The sequence below is a fragment of the Lissotriton vulgaris genome, chromosome 4_1, assembly GCF_964263255.1.
Source record: "Lissotriton vulgaris chromosome 4_1, aLisVul1.2, whole genome shotgun sequence".
Classification (NCBI taxonomy): Eukaryota; Metazoa; Chordata; class Amphibia; order Caudata; family Salamandridae; genus Lissotriton; species Lissotriton vulgaris.
The window spans coordinates 1612625124-1612649002 of record NC_141691.1 but is presented as its reverse complement, the minus strand read 5'-3'; the positions used below and the strand labels follow the sequence as shown (position 1 = coordinate 1612649002).

Below are 23879 nucleotides of genomic sequence, written 5' to 3'. Positions count from 1 at the left end.
AATTTTGTTAATACCCTATCGCTTTAGTCATCAGTAGGACTTCACACAGCACCAGGACACCTTTGGGTAACAGTTTAGAGCTCTATATGCACCAATAACCATAACATTAACACTCCTTAGCGGATTTTGACTTCCATGGCCACCGTCCTGCTGTCTATATCAACCAACACCATTTCTGGGGTCTGATGAGCATCGGCATTTGGTGCCTTAGCCTGGCGTTCAGTTCATCTCGCAGCACCAATTCTGCTTATCAAAAATGGACCACTAGACACTCGCATTCCATGCCCAGCTCCAAGCCAGCAAGCCAGGCTTCTTACCCATTTAAATTTTGAGAATAGGTTGAGATCGTTTCGGTTCCAAGACCTCTAATCATTCGCTTTACCAGATAAAACTGGGGGCTCCGAGCGCCAGCTATCCTGAGGGAAACTTCTGAGAAAACCAGCTACTAGATGGTTCGATTAGTCTTTCGCCCCTATACTCAGGTTGGATGACCGATTTGGACGTCAGGACCGCCACAGACCTCCAGCAGAGTTTCCTCTGGTTTCGCCCTGCCCAGGCATAGTTCACCATATTTCGGGTCTTATCACCCACACTCATGCTTCACCTTCCCGATGGAGCGGGTGAGAGGGGCTGGTGGTGCGCCTGCTGCTGGAAGTGCAGAGGGATCCCACCTCTGCCTGGCGTGCGCCAGCCCTCACCTTCATTGCACCACAGGGTTTTGCTCGCCCCTCGGACTCTGACTCTGACTTTGTTGGACTCCTTGGTCCATGTTTCAAGATAGCTCACGTGGGTAACCGACATTGCCGCGGACCCCTGGCGCCTGGCGTGGGCCTCCCCACCCAACAGCGCAACGTGGTCGGGTCACACTGAGCACAGTCTGCCCCAGTCAAATGTTGCCCCGAGAGCAGGGGGCTCCGTTCCACCCAAGGGGCGGCTGGGAGCAGGTGACCTGGGGAGGGTGCCGAGGCAGTTGAATCTCCCTCTGCCCCGCGAACATGGCAAAGCTGCTGCCAGGGGGGCTGTAACACCCTCCGCCAGAGCGAAGGGCTACCTGCCACCCAAAATCCTTCCCAGCTGACCCAGAGCCAGTCGCTGCGCACCATCGCGGAGGAAATGCACCCTGTGGGGGCTGGGTAGGGCCTGGGCACCGGTCCCACAGAGGGAATCTGGCACTCCCGGGTCACGGACTTTACCGCCGTGTTGAATCCTCCAGGCAGACTGCATGGATCCCGCCCGTTTACCTCTCAATGGTTTCACGCCCTCTTGAACTCTCTCTTCAAAGTTCTTTTTACCTTTCCCTTACTGTACTTGTTGGGTATTGGTCTCAAACCCGTATTTAGCCTTGGATGGAGTTTACCACCTGCTTTGGGCTGTATTCCCAAGCAAACTGACCCCAAGAAGACCAGAATCTGGTGTCCCGGGGGAGATAGCCTCGATCAGAAGGACTTGGACCCCCCGAGCTATACTGGGGTGTCGGTCTTCTGTATGCCACACTTCCCATGCCTGCCGCCTGGTGAGAGAATCCTGATTAGTTTATTTTCCTCCACTTAGTGATATGCTTAAATTCAGCAGGACGCCATGTCTGATCAGAGGTCATAGTCAGAAAAAATGCAGAAGCGTCGGGGGCTGCAAGGGAAGGACAGGCCCCTGCCAAAGCAGGGGCCTGGCATCCCATGTGTCCTCTCTGCCCGGATCGGATCTGGAGGGGGTTCACCCTCCCCGGTAAGCCAGCAGTGGAGGTGTGCGCACAGGCAGCCTGTGGGACACTACAGACAGCCCATGCAGCACACAGCCAGGTACCCCAAGATGGGCCCAGGGCAGACCAGTTACCGCCCTCGCTGAGGGGGGGAAGCAGGACTATGCACGCCAGCTTCGTACCTCCATGACAGGACCCGACCATATGTGGTCGGAGCGACAATGAGGAGAGAGGGAGATGCCGTTTTGTTAACTAAGCAGTGACCCCCGACGAAGGGCACACGATGGCCCGAAATGCATTGGGTTCTTTTTTATGGAATAAAAAAAACACTGCTTGCGATGGACTTGTTGCATCATTCATATTCTTTCTGAAAGGCACCAAATGGGCCCTGTCTGAATATTATAAATTTGAAAATCGGCAAAAAGTCTGAATGTTGGATTGTGAAAGTATTGAAGAAAAATATAACGTGAACAAAAATGAAGGAAAATGATGGTTTAAAACTTGTGGATTAACACGGATCAAAGGTATTGAATTTGGAATTAAAAGTGCACGCTCAAAAGCGGCACAAAGCTGTGCATTTCACTTAGGGGCTAGTCAGTCCCTCATCACTAATGTTCTTGTAACTATGTGGCAGTAGGGCATGCCAAACAGTTGACCTGCACGCAACCCGTTTAAGGATGGATCATACAAATGTGGATATAAACAAATGAAGGTTAAAGAGTAAGGTGTGCATTCCCTCATTTTTCAATAAAACTTTGGAAGAACAACTGTATCTGATCGTCTTCAAACCGCAGACTTTCATTCTTGATTAATGAAAACATTTTTGGCAAATGATTTCACATTGGTTCATCTTGCGCCCATCCAAGAATTCACCTCTAGCGGCACAATATGAATGCCCCCGGCATTCCCTCTTAATCATGGCCCCAGTTCCGACAACCAACAAAATAGAACCGGAGTCCAATTCCATTTTTCCTAGCTGAAATATTCAGGCGACGGACCTGCCTTGAACACTGTAATTTTTTTAAAGCAATCACTTTGGACCCCCAGGACACTCAGTCAAGAGCATCAAGGGGGTGCCGAGTGGCGGAGGCTGTGACAGGAAGTAGCTTGACTCGCGGCGGACTGCCAGCTTGATCCAAACATCCAACTACAAGCTTTTTAACTGCTGCAACTTTAATATGCACTATTGGAGCTGGAATCACTGTGGCTTCTGGCACCAGACTTGATCTCCAACGGATCCTCGTTAAAGGATTTAAAGTGTACAATTACAGGGCTTCGAAAGAGTCCTGTGTTGTTATTTTTCGTCACTACCTCCCCGACTCGAGAGTGGGTAATGTGCACTCCTGCTGCCCTCCTTGGATGTGGTAGCCGTTTCTCAGGCTCCGTTGTCGGAATTAAATCCTGATTCCCCTCTACCCGTGGTCACCATGGTAGGCACAGAAAGTACCATTGAAAGTTGATAGGGTAGACATCCGAATGTGTTGTCGCCGTTGCTGGGACGTGCGATCGGCCTGAGGTTATCTACAGTCACCAAAGCGGCCGAGTGAGCCCAGATAGGTCTCGGTCTGAAAAATGCACTCATCCCGGGAGGTCAGCACTTGTCTGCATGTATTAGCTCTAGAATTACTACAGTTATCCAAGTTACAGATGGAGTGATCAAAGTAACCATAACTGATTTAATGAGCCATTCGCAGTTTCACTGTACCGGCCGTGTGTACTTACACATGCATGGCTTAATATTTGAGACAAGCATATGCTATTGGTAGGATCAACCATTTAGCCGCACCTGCTGACGGGGTGGGTTCGGGAGCCACGTACCCATCCCCCAACCAACACCTTCACAACCCCCTCTCGGGAGCCAGCTAGGGGAAAAAAGCCTTCCTGCCTGGGCAGGAGGGTTAAATGGGGGTGGACATATGCAGTTGCAGGGGCACCTGCTGACCCAACTGTCTCCCCGGATGGAAGAGGTGGGCCGAGGCACAACCTGAGCGAGACGCAGGGGTGCCGGACCGGAGCGGCGGCACCCCACTGAACAGTTGTTCCAAGCTGCTGCGGAAATGCACTGGGCGGAGTGGAGTGAGGGTGTGGCACGCAAGGTCTATGGACCTGTCAGGCAGCAGCGTCAAGACAGGGTGCCACTCAACCCCTTCCGCTTGGGTCAGACAACTTGGGGGCATGAGCTGCTCGGACCACATGACCTTCGCTCTGCTGGGTTTGGGGAAGGGCCTCCGCCAAAATTGACAAGGCCCTCAAGTCAGACGGTCAATGCGGGTAGAAGCTCTTTGCTTGAAACAACAGCCGAGGCTGGGCAAGCAGTCCGTCCCTAAATGAACCGAGCGTGCCCGATCGATCGGAGTGTGCAGCCCTGCGAGGGAATGCTGGATTCACATCCCTGCATGCTCGGAGGAAAGGCCCATCAGGAAGGGCTGGGAAGCAGGCACAGACCAGGCCGTCATTTCCCTGTCTCAGAATCACCGGACCACACGGAGGTCAGACTAATGCTCTCCCTAGTAATCTGGAGGAAAAATACCCCCCTTTTTTGTAATCATTGCGCAACCAGTGACGAAGGTGACCCAATGCGAAATCGTGCCCGACCTCCTGGAGCCCTCGCAGGGATATGTGAGTCAAATGAGCCCTCATCAGGACTTCCAGGGCAGCACGGCGATCTGGTCACCGCATTAGAAAGCATTGTGCACCACCAGATGGCCGAGGGGAAAGGTCTGACCAAATGGCTGGGCTCGAAGGGCTGCCATCTGGTCACTCTGTGCCCTAATGGAATGGCGAGCGGCTGCCGCGGCATGAGGGGTCAGAAGCTCCGGGCCCCAGCTGAGGATCAGCCATGGGGCTGAGAGGGGGAGCCTCAGGGCCCTCCAACCCAGGGCCCATAGACACCTTGAGAAGCAGGTAAAGTGGGGGAGGTCTGCATGGGACCAATGGACCCCTGTCCCCCCATCCTGGGCCCTTGGAGGAGCAGCAGGCCAGAGGATGGGCCAAGGATAGGAGCCCCTGACCCTGGACCCAGCCAGGGCTTCCAGAACTGGACGTGCAGGGGAAGCCTGCCCAGGCCGGTACGACCCTGTCCCGGGCACCCTGCAACCCAGCAGGCCCGAGGACGGAGCCCGGGTTGGGGTGCACCATCCCCAGGGCCCTCAGGGGCCCCATTTGGAGCTCCTGACCCCAGCCTATCAGGGGGAAGATTCCCGGGCATGACGATAACCCGTCTCAGGCTTTTGGCTAAGCGGCAGGCCGCGGGAAGGGGCCCTGGGTTGGAGCAGCGGACTCAGGCCCTGGCAGGAACCCTGGACCCCATTGGGGCTTGTGGGCCGAGGGCGCAAGGGAAGCCTCCCAGGTCCCGCGGTACCCCATCCCAGGCATCCTGCTACAAAGCAGGTCCAATACCAGAGCAAGTGGTGGCGAGGCCACCCTCCCCAGTGCCCTCAGGGGCCCCGGCTAGAGCTCCTGATCCCAGCCATGCAGGGGGAGGCTCTCTGGGCAATACAGAACCCCGTCTTGGGTTTGGCAGGGCAGCAGTCCGGGGGGCTTGGCAGAGCAGCAGGCCGGTGAATGGGGCCCACGGCTGGGGCACACGACCCAGGTCCCAGCGGGACCCCTGAACCCACCAGGGATCCCAGGCCCAAAGGGACAGGATAAGCCTCCCTGGGTCCGCAGAGTCCTGTCCCGTGCACCCTGCCATGCAGCAGTCCCAAGGAAAAAGCCTGTGGTGGTGAGGCCGTCCTCCTGGGGGCCCTCAGGGGCAGTGGCTGGAGCTCCTAACCCAGCCAAGCAGGGGACTGCTCCACAAAGACTATGGAAAGCCATTCCGGGCCCCTGCCAGACCAGCAGCCCGGGAGGCGGTGCCCAGGGTGGAAGTGCCCTTCCCAGGGCCCGGCAGGTCCCCTGGACCCCATTGGGGCTCCCGTACCCAGAGGTTCACGATGGGGCCACCATAGGCCCACAGGACCCCGTCCTGGGTGCCCTGCCAGGACGGAGCCCAGGGCCCTTGTATCCAGCCAAGCAGGGCCAGGCTCCCTGGTCCTGGTGGAACCCCGTCCTGGGCCCATGGTGGAGCAGCAGACCAGGAGACTGAGCCCAGGACCCCTGGACTCTCTATGGGCTCCCATGCACAGGTGAAGCCTCAAAGACCATCGGGCCCGTTCCCGGGCAAAACGCCAGATGTTGGCCCGGGGATGGAGCTCCGGGCTGGGGGGTATCCATGCCCGTCCAGCCACCAGCTGAGGACTGCTAGGCCAAGAGGGGATCCGGAGTACCCTGTCCCTAGTAATCCGAAGGAAGGGTACACCTCTTTCTGGTAACCCATGTGCACCACAAGACTGAGTGGACCCAAGACGTGGAGGATCCCGTCCTCCTTGAGCTATGGTTGGGATCAGGGAGGCAAACAAGCCCTCATCGGGACCTCCAGGGCAGCCCGGCCATCTGGTCACCCCATTGGAAAGCATTCTGTGTGACCAGATGGCAGAGGGGAAAGGCGTGACCAGATAGCGGGGCCCAAAGGATGCCAATTTGCCTGCCGAGTCTTCACAGCAGGGCTCCCGCTTGCCCTTTGGAGGGCTCGGGGGCTCTGCGTCCGGGGGGCTCAGAGACCCCGGCTGGGCCTCGGGTCTGGGGCTGGTGTGTGGGTCCTTGCCTGACCTCTGACCTGGGGTCCCTCAGGCACCTTGACAGGCGGGTGAAGCAGGAGAGAGGCTTGCCCAGGCCCGATGAACACCCGTCCTGGGACCATGGTGGATCAGGGGGACAGAGCCCTGTCCCTGGCACCGGCCGGAGGTCCTGAGCCGGCACGCGCTGGGGGGCCTCCGCAGGCCTGCCTCCCAGGTGCCCTGCCGTGCAGTAGGCCTGAGGATGGAGCCAGGGTTTTGGAGGGCACCCTACACTCCAGGGCCACCAATGGCACCTGCCGAAGCTCCTGAACCAAAGCTGAGTTTGGGAACGCCCGATGGGCCACAGGCCCATGGCAGAGCCGAGGACAGAACCCAGTGTAGGGAGCCCCCAGCCAGAGCTCTCAGACCCGGACACCCAAGGGAGGACCGTCCGGGCCCGATGGAGCCTATCCCGGGCACTTTGCCATGCTGCGAGCTTGGAGGACGGAGCCCGGACAGGGAGAGAGGTTATTGCCTAGCCTTAGCCCATCTGGTCATCGACTGAGAGCACTCAGCCCATGAGGGGTTCCGGTCTACCATGTTCCTAGTAATCTGGAGGAAGGGTACCTCTTTTTCTGGTAACCTGTGCCCACCGAGTGATGGAGGGGACCCAAGGCTTGGACGCGCCCTATCTTCAGGAGCCATTGCTGGGAACGGGGAGGCAAACAAGCCTTCATCTGGACTTCAAGGAAAGCCTCGCCATCTGGTTGTGCCATTGGAAAGCATTGCCCGCGACCAGATGGCCGAGGGCGGAAAAGGGGCAACCAGATGGCCGGACCCAAAGGACACCCATCAGCCCTCCCTGCCCCTGAAAGGAAGGGCTTCCACCTGCCCTTGGAGGGCTCAGGGGCTCTGCTTCCCGGGGGCTCATCAGAGCCCTTAGCTTGGTCCTGTCAAGGGGATGCGGGGGGGCCGATGGAACTCTGACCTGGGGCCCGCAGGCACCTTGACATACAGGTGAAGCGGGGAGGCCTGCCCTGGCCTGATGGACCCCCGTGATGGGGCAACCAGACCCTCAGCTGGCCACAGGACATGGGCTCCCGCACTCCAGGGCTGAGCGGAGCCCAGGCCCTGGACTCGGTCCCCACTTCTGAACCCAGCCCGGCCGGGGGGTGCCTTTATGGGCACCAGGGACCCCCATCCTGGACAGAGGGATCCTCGGCAGGCTGCAGGATGGGGGCTCCCGCACACCAGGCCCTGCCGGTAGCCCAGGTCCCAGGTCTGGTCCCTACTTCTCAACCCAGCCAGGCTGGGGGGATCTAGGAGCCGTCCCGGCCAGGAGGGACCCCTGTCCTGGGCAAACGGACCCTTGGCTGGCTGCAGGACGTGGGCTCCTGCACCCTGGGGCCTGCCAGAGCCCAGGCCTTAGGCCCTGCTTCTGTGGAGGCGGGTGGCGGAACGAAGCGGAGTTCCACTGAGTTTTTTCGGAACTCCGTGGAACTCCGCGTAGTGGCACTATGCCAGCTAAGCCCAGGCTTAATTTTAAGTGTTCTTTTCTTCATCAAATACTCCCTCTGTTTATCTAGATCTACATTTATCTAGATCTAAATTGGTTTAATCTCAAATGTGAAATGCCTCAAATACTGAAGTTTCTACAAATCGAACAAACCCTTCTCAGGGAATTGCTGCTTCTTCTTGCCCTTTGTACCATTAAGCCATTCTTAAAGTCACAGACATATGTATGTAAGCCCTAATTCTACAGCAGTACACATACAGCACTTCCAACTGCAGGAGGAACCTCTCCACTAACTGATGATATCTTGTATTTTAACATATGCTCACCCCTTGTTGCTTTAACCAAACTTTACAATACACGTAACGAATAATAATGCAATTTCATAACAAAACCTGAAACACAAAATACATAATGTTGATAAACCAAAAAATACATAAATCTGTGTCTGCTTTCGGGATATAGTAAGGGAATCAAATTAATCATGAGTACCTTGCAATAATACCTACATGTACTCTACGCTGTTTTTCAACCAGTGATTCAAAACCAACGTGGAATCTGTGAATGTTATAACTATGCACAGACCACAAATCCTAACTAATACTCATTCACACTAAACTATAAAGGATCTCATAAACCTCAACTTATAAAATAACCTAGAAGCACAACCTATTAAGCAGACACATTTATATAAATCGAGTTCTCTATAAATTTGATACTTTTACATAAACCACTTACAATCCTCAATATCTTCAATTAAACATGAATCAACAATGCATTTTAACGATGTACAATACGTATCAATACGTTCCAACTTCACTTGTTTACATAACACAAAAGAAATCAACTAATCAATATAACATATCATATATCGCATGACATCTCACACCATGCAAAAATCCACTCATTAGAAGATGAGTAGTGGTACTCCTGAATTAATCTTCATAATCCTCCAACCTTGTTGCCACCAAAGCTGTCCCAAATTAATTAAGATAATTAGTAATAATTATGGTAATTACATTCATAAAATCCTCAGTCACATTTGTCACCACAAATCTGTCAAGATTCTAGTTAAATAAATGAGAGGTTCGAAACATAGCATCTGCACTATCTGAGACAAACCATAAAGGTTTATTCAGAACTATGATCATTACAATCATTACATTAGATAAAAATTAGCTAGTTGGTGAATTAGCAATTCAAATATCAACATAAAGTCATAATCAAAATGTGCAAGAAAATTTACATAAAATCAATCTCTGAAGAGCAAATTATCAGCCAGAACTAAGTATGGTTTAGCAAGAGGACTGACTTAGAGTCTGCCTTTGAAGAATGTAAGAAAAGGCTACGTATAAAGCAATAGACAAACTAGCAAAAAGTCAAAGTATAAAGCAAATAATCAGACTAACAAAGTGTGTGCTGAGTGCAAAAGCCCAAGACTGTCTGACACATTTCTCAAAAACATCATGCCTAATAGGGTTTAGACAGAACAGTCATACCCATTCAATGGTGAGAAATGATGTAACAGGGTTGTGTGAGAAAATGGGGTGTTGACTGAGGAGGGTATGATCCCTTCTCAAGCAACAGCCACTGTCCTTGCCAGGGGAAATCACAAATAGTCACTAAATTGACCTGTGCTTAGCCTTCTGGTATCTTAAAACAAATGTAGACAGAATTAACTAAGAGGCAATCTGTAAAGTATTTACGCAGCACTCAAACACTAGTAATGTGAAAGCACAACACAAGAAAAATCATAAACCAATTATGAAAAATAGTTAAAAATTTTATAAATTATTTACACCAAAATGGCACAGATCCAAATGCAAGTATTATATGTCTGCTCCACTTTGCTCATTAGGTGCAAATGTCCGATTCTGCCATCATCCAGACCCTCCAGTGTATGGCTATTTGGAAGGAATACCCAAAGAAAAACTGCCAATTGCACCTAGTCATGTGACCAAGGGACAGGCAATAAATATTTTGTGCAAAAAACGTCCCCTTTCTAAAAGTAGCATTTTCATAATTGTGACTTAAAATCTGACTTTACCAATAAAGACGGTTTTAATTTACAATCCCTCAGACATCAAACATGACATTCGAACCTGCTCCACAACAAACGTTATCACTTATTAAATGTAATATTACATAACTCAATACTATGTGAGAGGTAGGCCTTGCAGTAGTGCAAAACAAAATTGAGAGTTTTTCACTACCAGGACATGTAAAATTATATGACCAACTTATTAAATACAATGCATCCTGCCCTATGGGCCTACAGGTGACTTATATGTATAAAAAGGAAGGTTCAGGTTTGGCAAAAGGTTTATGTAAAACTAAGCTAATCAAGTGGAGAGCAAGGGTTTTTAAGGGGCAAGTCCTATCCCCAAATGTGTAATGCAGAAACAATGTGGACTAGCCCACTGGGTTTGTAGAATATAAGTTAATATTCAGGGTCACTGTTGGCTAAGGCCTTAGTGATAGACCCAGTCAGTCTTGTTTATAAACCCCTCACACACCAACCTGGTTGGTGTCATGCTTCATCATTGGGGTCCAACCAGGCAGCTGAGTGCCACCTGGTTGTGCTTCTACGCCTGACTACAGCGGGGCGGGTGTCGTGCAGTGATGTGATGTTGATGAAGGTGAATCTTAAAATACACTTCTGGGAATCCTTGCCTAGCAGTTTATTCTTGGCGGCCCAGAGTGTCAGGATAAAAGCTATGTGGTGCAACTACTAGGAGAGAGATTATATCTACGAGTTGGCTATGTGATAGTGGTCTACATGTTTCAGTCCCTTTAAAAAAATTAGACGGGACTTTCTTCAGGACCAAGAGATGGATTGTGAGCGGCAAAAAGTGGTGCCACAGGTGTGTTATCTCCTACACACGCACTAAGGTGTGTGGAAAAAGTGAAAAATAAATAGATAAAGAGATGCTGCTGTTACGTACAGGCACCTGGAATTTGCAAGAAAACTTCGCTATAACATGGTATCCCTGAGTTTCAGGGCCAGGGGGGGAGGCATCTCTGTAATCGATTTGTTACGAGCGTGTCCTCTTCAGGAAACCTACGTGGGTCCCACGTGTCCCAGCCATAAGCGTGAATATCGCTGTATTCTCAGTGATATTCACGGATTTTGCCGCTATCGCAGGGAATATTATCGCTTTTGAGATAACCGTTGCTAATAGCAGGTTATCTCAGCGATAAAATCCTGTGATCACGGGATTTTATCGCTGAAATAACGTGCTATTAGCAATATTTATCACTTAGTAGGGTTAGCTGCAATTTTTTTATCGCTACACATCGCCGGATATTATCGCTGAGATAACGTGCTATTAGCAACGTTTATCTCAAAAGCGATCATATTTCCGGCGATAGCGGCGAAATCCGTGAATTTCGCTGAGAATACAGTGATATTCACGCATTATTGCTAACAGGGTCTTAGCCATTATATCCACCTCCCAGTGGATATAATGGCTAAGAACTGGTCTGAGCAGACGTTAGTTTTTGGAGATATTCGCGCTTAGCGCAAATATTTCCATCGCTACTCCTGCCTTGCTAATAGGCGATAGCGACGTTAGCGACTGCTTTCAGTCGCTAACAGGTTGGGTACGCCACTTTGCATGTCATTAGTGATAAATATCGCTGACATGCAAAGCCGGCCCCAAACCGCTCGCTATCACCTAAAAGCTGGCGCTAACTGCTGTTAGCGACAGCTTGCTAATAGGGCGATAAAATTATTTCCGCTTAGCGGCCAAAAACGGCCGCTAAAGCGGCGATAATCACATATCGCCCGCCTTGGTAATATGCTCCCTAGTGTCTTCTAGATCTTTCCATGTTGGATTGCCATTCAACAGAATGTACTCATGAATGCGAAAATCAATTTTTACACTTCACCTACTTCTATGGTAGGTATGAGACGCATACACATTAGTTCGTAAGATAACAGCCGATAGCAAAAACAAATTTCCCGTCACAAATGTTTGCAATGTGTTCATTCATCAACCAGGGTGTCCTTCAGGCTTGTCCATTGAACCCAAAACCAATGCCAGCATAAAAACCTGTTCCACCAAATTTCACTGATTATGTCAGTTGTCCTGTCTCACATCATCTCTTGCAATGTTATCTGTTGTATCTTGATTTACTTTTGCTTTACATCCATAGCACTGTTCCTTTAACTTGTGCATTCCTTTTGGATTCTTTGTTATTGTTGTGTTCTTCCTCTTGGCTTTGTGGGGCAGTTGCCTGCTAGCCTGGAGAGGGACACCAGCTGAATTCTGTAACTCACTAATAAATATACACTTCTCTTTTGTAACTCTTTTGTGGACGTAGTATCTTTTCCCTACAACATTTTGGCGACACATTGTGTTGAATCCGAGAGCGAAGGTAATGATGGTGGATGAGGTACCTACTCAGTCGATTGTTGATGGAATGCCCGAATTGTTCAAGGAGGAGATTGGAGAGTTGAAAGGTTACGCACACAAGATCATGCTTAAACCGGATTCTGTTCCATTGCAACATAAAGTTAGGAAGGTACCTATAGTAGCTAGGTGTGAAGTAAAGAGGATGTTGGGTGAAATGTTGGGGGAAGGAGTTATTGAGCAGATTGAAACCTCAAGCTGGATTTCGCCAGTCGTGATCAAGACCAAATCTGATGGCAAGTACAGATTCTGTGTTGACTTGTGCACATTAAATCGCAACATAATTGTGGATAGTTTTCCCCTTCCGAATATTAAAGAGTTGGTGTTATTGTTAAAAGGAGGAACTTTTTCACCAAATTAGACTTGCGTAGTGCCTACCATCAGATCAAATTGCATGATGAGTCGAAACATCTTACCGAGTTTATCACATCTGAGGGCATATTCCAGTTCACAAGGATGCCGTTTGGGTTGGCATCGGCAGCTGGAGTGTTCCAGCGGATGATGGGTTCTGTTTTGAGTGGTACAAAAAATGTGGTTCATTTTCAAGACGACGTGTTGTTATTTGGCAAGACGAAGGAGGAACACGATGTGATCTTGAAGGAAGTGTTGGATAAGATGGAGTATGCTGGATTGACTTTGAGGAAGGATAAATGTAAGTTTGCAGTGGAAGAGGTGGAGTATTTGGGATACACCTTGTCAGCAGAGGGGGTGAGACCTAAGTGTGATTTGTTGGAGTCTATACAGAAAGCGCCTGCGCCAGTTGATAGAGATCAGTTAAGGTCATTCTTGGGCCTTATAGAATACTATGCGAAATTTGTCCGTAATTTTGCGGACAAGACAGAGAAAATAAGAGAATTGCTCAGGAAGGGTTGTAAGTTTAGTTGGGGTGAAGAGCAGGAGAAAGCGTTTGTTAGTATTAAAAAAGAGATCTGTGAGGCTGGTATTTTAACACCTTTTGATACCAAACTGGAGTCTGTTTTGACTGTTGATGTGAGTGGTGTTGGCTTGGGCGCTGTGCTTGCACAGGTTCACTCTTCTGGTGTGAAGACCGTAGCGTTTGCATCAAGGTCTCTTACTGTTTCAGAGAGAAATTACTCAATAATAGAGAGAGAGGCCCTTGCAGCTGCGTGGGGTTATGAATACTTCAGGATGTATCTGTGGGGGTTTAATTTCAGATTGCAGACAGATCACAATCCCTTGGTAAGGATATTGTCGCCGGGGGGAGCAGGGAAAGGCTCGGCGAGATTGGCAAGATTGGCAGCGAGATTACAGGAGTACTTGTACAGAGTGGAATATATTCCTGGTTGGAAGAATAACCAGGCGGATGGTTTGACGAGACTTCCGTTACCATGGGAGGAGGTTGATCGGTCTGGTGTTGAGTCATTTTTGAGTGAAGGTTCAGTGGCACCAGTGGGTGATATAGTGGAATTCTGTTCTGGTGCTGTGGGAAAGGAGAAATGGAATGAGAGTATGGCAAGGGATGGTGTGTTGTGTAAAGTAAATGAATTGATAGTGAAGGGCATCAGATGTGAGAGTACTCTCGAGAGTGCGGTAAGACCTTTTTTGAAAGTAATAGATGAATTGTCTATTTTGTATAAGGAAGAGAATATAGTAATGAAGGGGGACAAGTTTATACCTCCGATGGGTTTGAGGTTTACGCTATTCAAAGTGGCGCACGAAGGCCATTTAGGACAGTCTCTCATCAAAAATGCTTAAGGGAATATTTTTGGTGGCCAACCATGGATCAACATGTGTCTGATTGGGTGGAGAGGTGTTCTTATTGCTTTGAGAGTGAGAAGAGGTTAAAACTAGTCAGTCAGTCTTCTCATGGCACTATTGAGGACCCCTTGCTCCTTGGCATTCCGTGTGTATGGATTTTATTGGTCCCTTCAATTCTTTATATTTGGACTTGAGATTTGCCCTTGTATTGATTGATGTTTACTCTAGATGGCTGATTGTTAAGTTTTGCAAGGAGATAACCACTAAGGCGACAATTCTCTTGTTGACAGAAATTTTTAGAGAAGAAGGGTTTCCCATGAAATTAATAACCGACAATGGGACTCAGTTAACCTCAGATGAAATGGGAAAATTCTTGAGTGCTTGCGGCATTGTTCACAGTAGGACGTCCTTGTACAACCCACAGGGGAACGGAATGGTCGAGAGAGCAAACCGCATGGTGAAGGGGGCAATCCAGATGGCTCTTACCACAGGTGGTGCAGTGAAATGGATGGTAGATGAATTAGTATGGGCATATTGCACAACTGAAAATTATTCTTCTGGAATGATTCCATTTACTGTGATGAGGGGACGCACTGCTGGTACTAAGTTAATTCCAGCTTGGATGAAAGAGTGTATGGGTATGGAAAATCCAGGTGGTGAGAGGAAGGTTGTGAAGGTGATTCATCCTGACACACGGAAAATCAAGGCAAATGATTGGGTCAAAGTGAAACCTGGACGAATCAGTGGTGGTTTGACGAAGTTTAGGGGGCCATTCAAAGTAAATCTGTCCATGATAGATTTGTTATTTTGAGTAATGGTGAACACTGGGATCTTAGAAGGGTGGCCCTTTACAAAAAAAATTTCAATGAAGATGTGAGTGATGTGGTTGTAAGGGGAAAGGATGTGGTTGTTGTCAGTTCAGAGGAGGAAAGAAGTTTAGCAAGAAGGGTCAGGAAACCTCCTTCTTACTTATGTGATTATTATTGTGATGACCCTTAGCTAGTTTCTTTTTATTTGTTTCTTTTATTATTTCTCTTTTCTCAATAAGTGAAGGAAAGAGGATATGTTGTATCTTGATTTACTTTTGCTTTACATCCATAGCACTGTTCCTTTAACTTGTGCATTCCTTTTGGATTCTTCATTATTTTTGTGTTCTTCCTCTTGGCTTTGTGGGGCAGTTGCCTGCTAGCCTGGAGAGGGACACCAGCTGAATTCTGTAACTTACTAATAAATATACACTTCTCTTTTGTAACTCTTTTGTGAACGTAGTATTTTTTCCCTACAACATTATCACTGCTGTGTTTTTACTAAGGCTGCAAGAGAAATTAACCGAGCCCAAATTTATACAGTCCTCCACATTTTACACATGATAAGCGCCAATCATCTTCCTCTGCACAGGATCTAGATCAGGAAATGGGTCAAATTAAGCATCTTTTGCCAAAAACATAACTCACTGTATGGGAGAACTCACTATACAATTCACCAAGCTGCTGCCACCATATCACTATAGTAGGCTACCCATAACTAATTTAGCATCCATCACGTTATCGGGGAGATCCAATTGGCATGGCATTACAATGCTTCCCAACACTACTCCTCAATTCTGATGGCAAACGTTGGAAATAAATTAAGGGGATGAATATCCATGCAGCAACCATATGAACAAGCTGTGTCCAAAGTAGGGGCATGAACAACTTCAATTAGAGGGAAAGTATATGTATGTTTTGCATGTATGTGCTTGAGTGAAAGTGAGAGAATTAGTGACCGAGTGAGTAAGAGTGAATATGATTGAGCCAGAGTTAGAAAGTGTGCAATGTCAGATTGAGTGTGAGTGAGAATGAATGAGAAAGCCAGTGCAAGTTAAAGAGCATTTCAGATAGTGAGTGCAAATGATTGAGAGTGCCTGAGAATAAAAATGAGAGTCACAGTGTGTGATAATGAGTAAATAAGCGTAGGAATGTGTGCAATGTATGAGAGTGAGTGAGAATCAATGAATGATTGAGAGTCAGTAGCAATGATTAAGGAATAGTGAAAGCAAGTGAATGAAAGTGAGAATTTTTGGGAATAAGATCAATTGAGTAAGAGAGTGATTGAGAATGAATAAGTGAGAGTAAGTATGAGGTAGTGTTAGAGGAAAGGAGAGCGAATGAAAGTGAGTGTAACTGTGATTGGGAAACATTGAGTTAGAGGAGTGAGAATAAGTGAGACTGAGTATGTCAGAGTAAGTATACAGGAGACTGAGTGAGGAGGAGTAAGATCAAATGAGTGTAAATGAGAAAGTATGAGTGAGAGTAAATGCCTGTGCAAATGAATAAGAGTACATTATTTGAATGAATGGGACTGAGTGAGAATGAGCACATAAGAGAATGGGTGAGTGCATGTAAGGGAAGGTGAATGAGTGGGGTAAGAGTGGGTAAGAATGATAATGAGAATGAGTGAGAACAAGAATGTGTGTGTGAGTGAATGTAAGTAAGCATGAGTGAGTTCAGAATATTATCTTGTGGCTGTGAATCTGCAGTTGTCAATGTCATTTTGAAGGAAATTCTTGGCTTGCAGAGACACTCTTTGCCAAATGCTGGCACTTGCACAATTAAGGTAATTCTCAGCATAAAGCGCATATGTGAAAAAAACAATTGGCATGGGCATACTAGAGGTAATATTTGGCACTGCCTTTTTTATTATTTGATATTTATTGAGCACTTCAAAACACCATGAAAGGGTCGCTAGGAGCTATAGCGAACCATCAAACAGGAGCTAAGGTAAGGATATAGAGAATAAACTAAAACAGATTAGAATAACAATGTTTTCAAAGTTTTTTTCAACTGTATGTAACCAGTGTTAGCATGGATATGTGATGGAAGCTGATTCCAGTATTGAGGGAGCGCAGTATGAAAATGATGTGCCCCCATTTCTGGCAGGGCGAACTCGATAGGGATGTAACCGGTGTAACCGGTCTTTCCCACTGGACAGGAGACTCCTAATGGGTATGTACCAGTAACGTTTATTCTGTAGATATTCTGTAGATATTAGATACTGAGGATCATTACCATATAGGGAGAAGTTTAAATTGTACATGCTTCTTTATTGGCAGCCAATGTAGGCTTCTTAAGATGGGCAATGAAGATGATAGGGGAGGAAGATGGCATATTAAGCGTGCTGCAGTTTATTGGACCACATACAATTTAGAAAACAGTTCTTCATTCATGGAGGCCATTAATACATTGCCATAGTCCAGATGACTAATTATCAGAGGCTGGACTAGAGATTTTCTTGTTTGCAGTGGTCCAAAACGTGTACCCGTAAGATGGTACACATGTTCCTTCATGGACAATTTCTCATCAACAGTTTTGCTGCATCCATTTGGCAAAATGCTTAATGCCGTCACGGAATCTAGTTTTGGTATCTTCTGGTTTTGGTCCCATTGTAATGACAAGCTGAGTGTCATCTGCATAGGAGAAGGCATCAAAACCATATGATTTTATCACTTGTGCCGGAGGAGCCACATATTTATTAAAAAGAGTGGGGCATAATGCAGATCCTTGTGGCACTCCTCGGTCCAAGGATATTTTTTTGGAGGCGAGGGAGCCTAACTTCACCTTATGTGTCTGTCCACTCTGAAAATTCGTTAACCAGCCTAGAACTTTCCAGCTGACACCGTTCTCTTCTAGTCTCTTATTTTAGACTGTCTGGGAGATGGAGTTGAACGCACTTGATAAATACAATAAAACCAGCATTTCTGAGTCGCCATTGTCCAGTGAAAGTCTCATGTTACCCACTACTTCCACTAGGACTGTCTCTTTGCTATTCAATGTCCGGAAACCTGACTGGGAAAAGTCAAGCTTTCAAAAATGCCATCAATTGTGCATTTACCAATGTCTTAATAATTTTCCCAAAAAAGGACGTGGGGAGATAGGTGTAAAGTTCCCTAGTTCTTTATGATCTGCCATGGGTTTTTAAGAATTGGTTTGACCTTCGCTGATTTCCATTTTGCTGGAATTATTTCCGGTTCAATGAAAGATTTAGCAAATTGTTAAGGCAGTGCAGGAGAGCAGGGGCCAGAATGGACATAATATAGAGAGGAACCAGGTCTTCTGATGACCCTGCTTTGACCCTGTTTATTAAGGCACTGGCTTCCCCTTGTGTTACTTTATTGGACTCTTACAGTAATATCGGACAGATATTTTCCTTCCTACTGTACTCCATATTTGTTTCCTCTGCCTTTTCCTTGACAAAGGTGTTGTAGATTTTGGCAACTTTATCATCAAAAAAGCTTGCCAACTCTTCCACCAAGTCCTGTGAAGCAAGGATATATTCTTTAAGATATGGGATTAGTGAATTCTTGCAGAATTCCATACAATTCTTTGTGCGAGTTAGCATGCTAAAGGTAATACTTTGCATTGGCACACTAGAGTAATACTTGGTACTGGCATACTAGCGGTAATGATTGGCATATGGTACACTAAAGGTAAAATGCTTTAGCTAGCATACTGTACGTAATTCTTGCCATAACAGCTACCTGTGGCACAATAATGGCACTGGCACACTAAAGGTAAACATTGGCACATGAGGGCACCTATAGAAAAGTGCTGGCACTGAAATACTGGATGCAGACCTTGGTATATGGGACACCAGTAGCAAAATGCTGGTTCTGTCCCTTGGTTTTGAAGGACTAGCAAAGCTGCCAAAACTCTTGCCTCTCTGACTCTGGTTTCATTTCATGTAAACAACGGTATCATAATTTTAAGCAGGATTCTTTTTAACGCAATCGTACTGTCATTTGCATCAACCAATAACTGCGGAATTGTATGTCTTCCACAACAGTCCCAACCTGTGATGTTTGTTCGGCAACATCTTCTCTATAGGGAACAACAAGCAACCCTAGGTTAACGCATACTTTCCCACAGCTTCATGTGATATAGCTTAACTTCTAAAAGAAAACGGTGATGGAAGTCATCTGGAAGGGTATATATGTCAGATAGCTTGCACTGGCATTTTCTTTGCATCTATGTTTGAACTGAACCCAGGTTGTTTGGTTGGGTTGTACTACACCTACTATTCAGCTGAACCTGCACAGACCACTTCTGACAACCAGAACACAGGAAAAACAGTGTAGCCTATTTTGCAGGACATCTATGGGTCTCTGTGAGAGACAATCATTTTTGAATTTTGCAAAAAAGAGACTTTTAGTTTTCATACCCTAACTGTGCTCAGCATGAAACAGAGACCTGAGCACTCGCTATGGAGAGTCCAGGCATTATGGGTCTCATGTTATGGACTGAGTCAATGGGCTATTCCAAAATACTGTTAGGATAGATTGATAGAATATTGAGAATGTGGCTAAAACTATCTGAGTCCTTACTGGACCACACTGAATACAATTCTGACCAGGCAGAAAAAATGTCAACTCTGACGACTTATCGTGGTACGCTATTCTGACAGCAACACCACAGGAGCAACCAAACATCCTAACTGTGGAACAGTTTGTTAATTGATCTAGTAGCATTTCCTAGATGCCTATGAGGGGTACATTTTACCATGCACAAAGACTCAGGTTCTGGAATAGGGAATTAGGCCAGAACACCCTAGACACAGAAAAGAAGAACTCTGCTTACCTTCTATAAAACTACAAACACAGGTCTTCCATGTGTGCCACACTTCTGCCTTAGCGGAGTAGCTGACAGAAATGAAAACTGTACAATTCACCTAGTGCATTTCTTCCACAGATGATGCTGGATATTCTATAGCATTTGCTACATTTACACACAGTAAAAAGCACCTGCTTAGTGGCAGTTGTCCTCTTGCATCCAATTCCAGCAACCATTGATCCTACGGCAAACTGTGTCTCTCAGATTCATAGTCGAGCTTTCACCAGGCACGGGAAGCTACAACTCTATACCAGTGATTGTAAACCACCCTACCCAAATGGTTCTTGTCTTGCCCTTGAAGGGTCTGGCCCAGGGGCGTAACTTGGTCAATATGATTGGGGACTTCTGATTTATTCAACAATCATGCTGGTATACCTTGTTAAACCACATTTTGTGATTGGCACAGCATGAAGGGGTCTTAAGGGGCAGTGTAAAAAGAGAGATGGCCAGATTGTTAGAGGCACACAACATTTTTCAAACAAATTAATGTTTTTAAGACCTTCAAAACAGAGACAAGAGTGTGTATGTGTTTGTGTTCTATGTGTGTGTGTGTGTGTGTGTGTGTGTGTGCTTGTCTATGTCTGTGTGAGTGTGTTTGTGTTTTCTCAATGTGGGCATGTATATCTCCCAGGTGAAATACAACAGACACTTCACAATACCCAACTGTAAGCACTTGTACCTAACTATTTACTACACAATAGCAGTTTTAGCAGGCTGCAACACCTCAAACACCCTCCCCTATGCTAAATCTGTGGTCTGGCCACTGCCAGCCACACACAAGACATATTGCTGTAGTAAGTGGTTTGTTTCTATTGTGTTCCATCTGTGTTCATCACTGACTGTGGGGTCCAGTTCTCTCACTTATGGTTAACCCACTGTGTCCTGCTTGATATTGATATTTGCTTTTACTTCCTATATCACCCCCCCCCACACACACACACAATCAAATGGAGTGAGATAAGTGAATCCTGGAACAATATGTTCAGTCGCAGTTTCTACTGTATGCCAAAGACTCACAGCTCTTTTGTTATCCCAGTTTGCAAGCAGCAATGTCCTCTATTCCTTAATAATAATGGAGCCAGTCTACATTCTACTGCATGTTTGGATATGACTCTCACATGGTTCCTTTTATTGTCTTAGAGACACAAACCATCCCTTCAGCTCATGACCTCCTTGATCATATTTTAATCATTTATGACTCTGCTCAACAAAATCTCAAAAAGCTAAAGCTGTGTACAAGCATTATGCCAACAAACACTCTAGGCATTTTACTATTAACCAACCTTGGGATTGTGCATGGTTATCTACTAACAATGTACATTTGTTAGCGGGTAAATCATTTCTATCCCTGCATTTCCTGGTGCCTTTATTCCAGCCAGTACACTAAAACACATATCCAGTGGCTCCTCCAGCATATGATTTAGTGGATAGTCATATAGAGTTCGAGTAAAAGCTGTAGTAGGCTAACAAAGTGTAAGAGGTAGAATAGAATATCAGTTTTTTTCTTCATAATTTGATCCAAGCCATCCACCCAAACGGAAAGGCACACCATATAGTCTTACTTAGAATCATTTGAGAGGACGTATCCTGGGCCAATCAACTTCCCTCCCCCTCCTCTTTTTAGCACAATTTCTACAGTACCCAATACCTTAGACTCTAGAGAAGATTGGGAGCACCTGGATTGCCTATATATGTATATATATATATATATATATATTCACTGAAAAAACCATTGGTTATAGACCATATATAGTTAGGGATTAGCATTTACAAAACCTTAATTTACTCGCACAAAACCATAGAAATTCGCATATATAGTTAGTTGCATTAACTATATATCGCGCACCCACAATCCACTGTCACATATTACATCATTCATGACATGGTCAGTGACATCACTGATGACATCACTGATGACATCTCAAATGACATCACTGATTTGACTTGATTGACTTTTTTCCTCACTCCGACTTTCATTTTTATGAGAGAAAGACCTGTTTTTGCTTGCTTAGTCATGGCATTTGTAGTAGCTGCAGCTGGTGGATCCTCACCACCTCCACCACCACCAAAGAAGAGAGGACCAACTGGCCAGGTCATCTTCCAACAAGAGGAGGAAGAAGAGGAAGACGAGGAACAGGAGTAAGGGACAAGGGTTTTTTTGAAAGAAATGCCAAGGACGTCCCATGTTAAAGTCAATTTTATTTGGCAATTTTTTTCTTTTCCTCAACATGAAAAGAAAGTAAATGCCAGGTACGTTACCTGCCTCATCTGCCACGAAAAACTCTCCAGAGGGACCGAAAAAAAAATATAGTTATGGTAATCATACCATGCATCGACACATGGAGAGGTGGCGTCCTCTTAATTATAGTGCTGCACAAATTAGAGATTTGGTGGATAACCCCCGACCGGCCAATACATCCACCAATGAACTAGCAATAACTGAATCAGAGGCAAGGGAAACGGTACCAAATCTCCAAAATAACTTTTGGCAGATGAAATTGACATGTATACAATGTGGCAAATTAATTTCATGTGGAGAGAGGAGTATTACTCTAATAAATAGAGCATATGAACATCATCAATGTCCAAAACGACCAAGAAAGTAATTTTTTTTTTTGTTGCTCCTGTTGAGCCCTTTGTAGTGAATAATTTTTGCTTCCCCTTCCTCCAAAAAAACACAATAAAATATAAAACAATAAAAATAATAAAAAAAAGTTCTTTTCAGAACTACTTTCCCTTTTAAAAAAAATTGCTAGAATGTTTTGCACTCTAGCATCCTCTATTTCTTTTGGTTCGCTTTCCGGTTAGCGTTCCGGTACGCGAACCGGGAGCGAACTAAAAATTTTTTTTTTTTAAAAAAGACGAGTAAATAAACAGAGAGTAATGTGAAAAGAAAGACAAATAGAGGGAGTAACACACAGTTACTGTTGAAAAAGGGACTGATAAAAGGAGTGAAAAGAGTAGTATAAATAAGTATTAGAAAAAGAAATGAAGGAAGTAGCAAAGGCAGGAAACTAAGGGTTAAAGAAATGAAGCAGTGGAACTAATAAAAGTTAAATCTGATAGACATGTAACGTAAAGAGTACTAAACACTTACCTTATAATTGTCATTAATGTAGTAAATTATCATTTTTATACTTTTAATCTGTGTAAGAAAGAACAAAAAAATGTAAATTAATACAAGGTAGTAAAAAAAGAGTGAGCATGAGACAAAATGAATACATATTATAAATCACAATTCAAAGTAGAAAATTAATTAAACATATTTAATGGTTTATTTTTGCTGTTATCAGAAAATATCAAATTTCACTGAAAACAGTGAGATGAAGGTATTCATCATATAACAGCGGGGAAAAAAAACACAATCAAAATGATTGTGTTTAAAAAACCCAAATAATATAACTAAGCAGAAATAAGAACTCCTCCAAAGTAACTTACTTTCTATGACGTCAAAGGATGTCCTATGAACAGCTTATACTCTGTTGTGCTGTTACTATTTTCTGCCCGCCACTTTCTGAAAGATAAACTCCATTGTTTTAAGAAAACTGAGACATACAAAGCAATTTAAAACAGCACACTAAATTACAGCAATACCTAGAATCATTATAGTCCAATTACCTACCCTAAATTCTCACTTCAGTAATCAAGTCAAAAGGCAACATTGCTTCGTACTCAATTAGTAATGTTTGCTGAAAGATTAGCCTTTTTTATATTCCAAATAAGCTGTGTAATATCCAGATGTTGTCAAACGACCATCATGTCATATAATAGCTGCAGTTGCAAATGTTCTTCCTGAAATCGATGACTGTGTACCCAAAAATTTTCAATTAGACTTACCAACTTTTTTTCATCCAGTTTATGTAGTTCAAATTGTAAAATGACATTTCACCCATAAGTTTCCATAAAAAATATGGACAGCATTGCAGACTTACATTTCCTCTACTCCTTATTTTGATCTGCTGCTTGACTTAGCTTATAAAAACAAACAGTTTTGGCTCTGTACTACAATTATCCACAAGGCCATATAGAGTAGGAGCCATTAGAACCTCTGGAAATTCCTCTGAACAAATCCCAAGATTCCTTTCCTAAAATGTTGGTTGTAAGAACAGCAGGTAAGAATTTTTAAGGTTGAAGGGCAATCTTTTTTTGAAAGATAAAACAGAATCATTGCAGAACGACCAGCCGTTTCCAGATTTTAAATAAGCTGTGTAATGTCCTGAAGAAGTTGAAGGACCCTCATGATATATAATTGCTGTAGTTACAAAAGTCCTTCCTGATATTGACAACTGCGAA

The 23879-nt window shown here is 45.5% G+C and overlaps 1 pseudogene; it reads right to left on the bottom strand.

The window, feature by feature from the left end:
• Positions 1 to 2372: 2372 nt before the first annotated feature.
• Positions 2373 to 3475, bottom strand: LOC147724317 (18S ribosomal RNA; annotated as a pseudogene).
• Positions 3476 to 23879: the final 20404 nt, after the last annotated feature.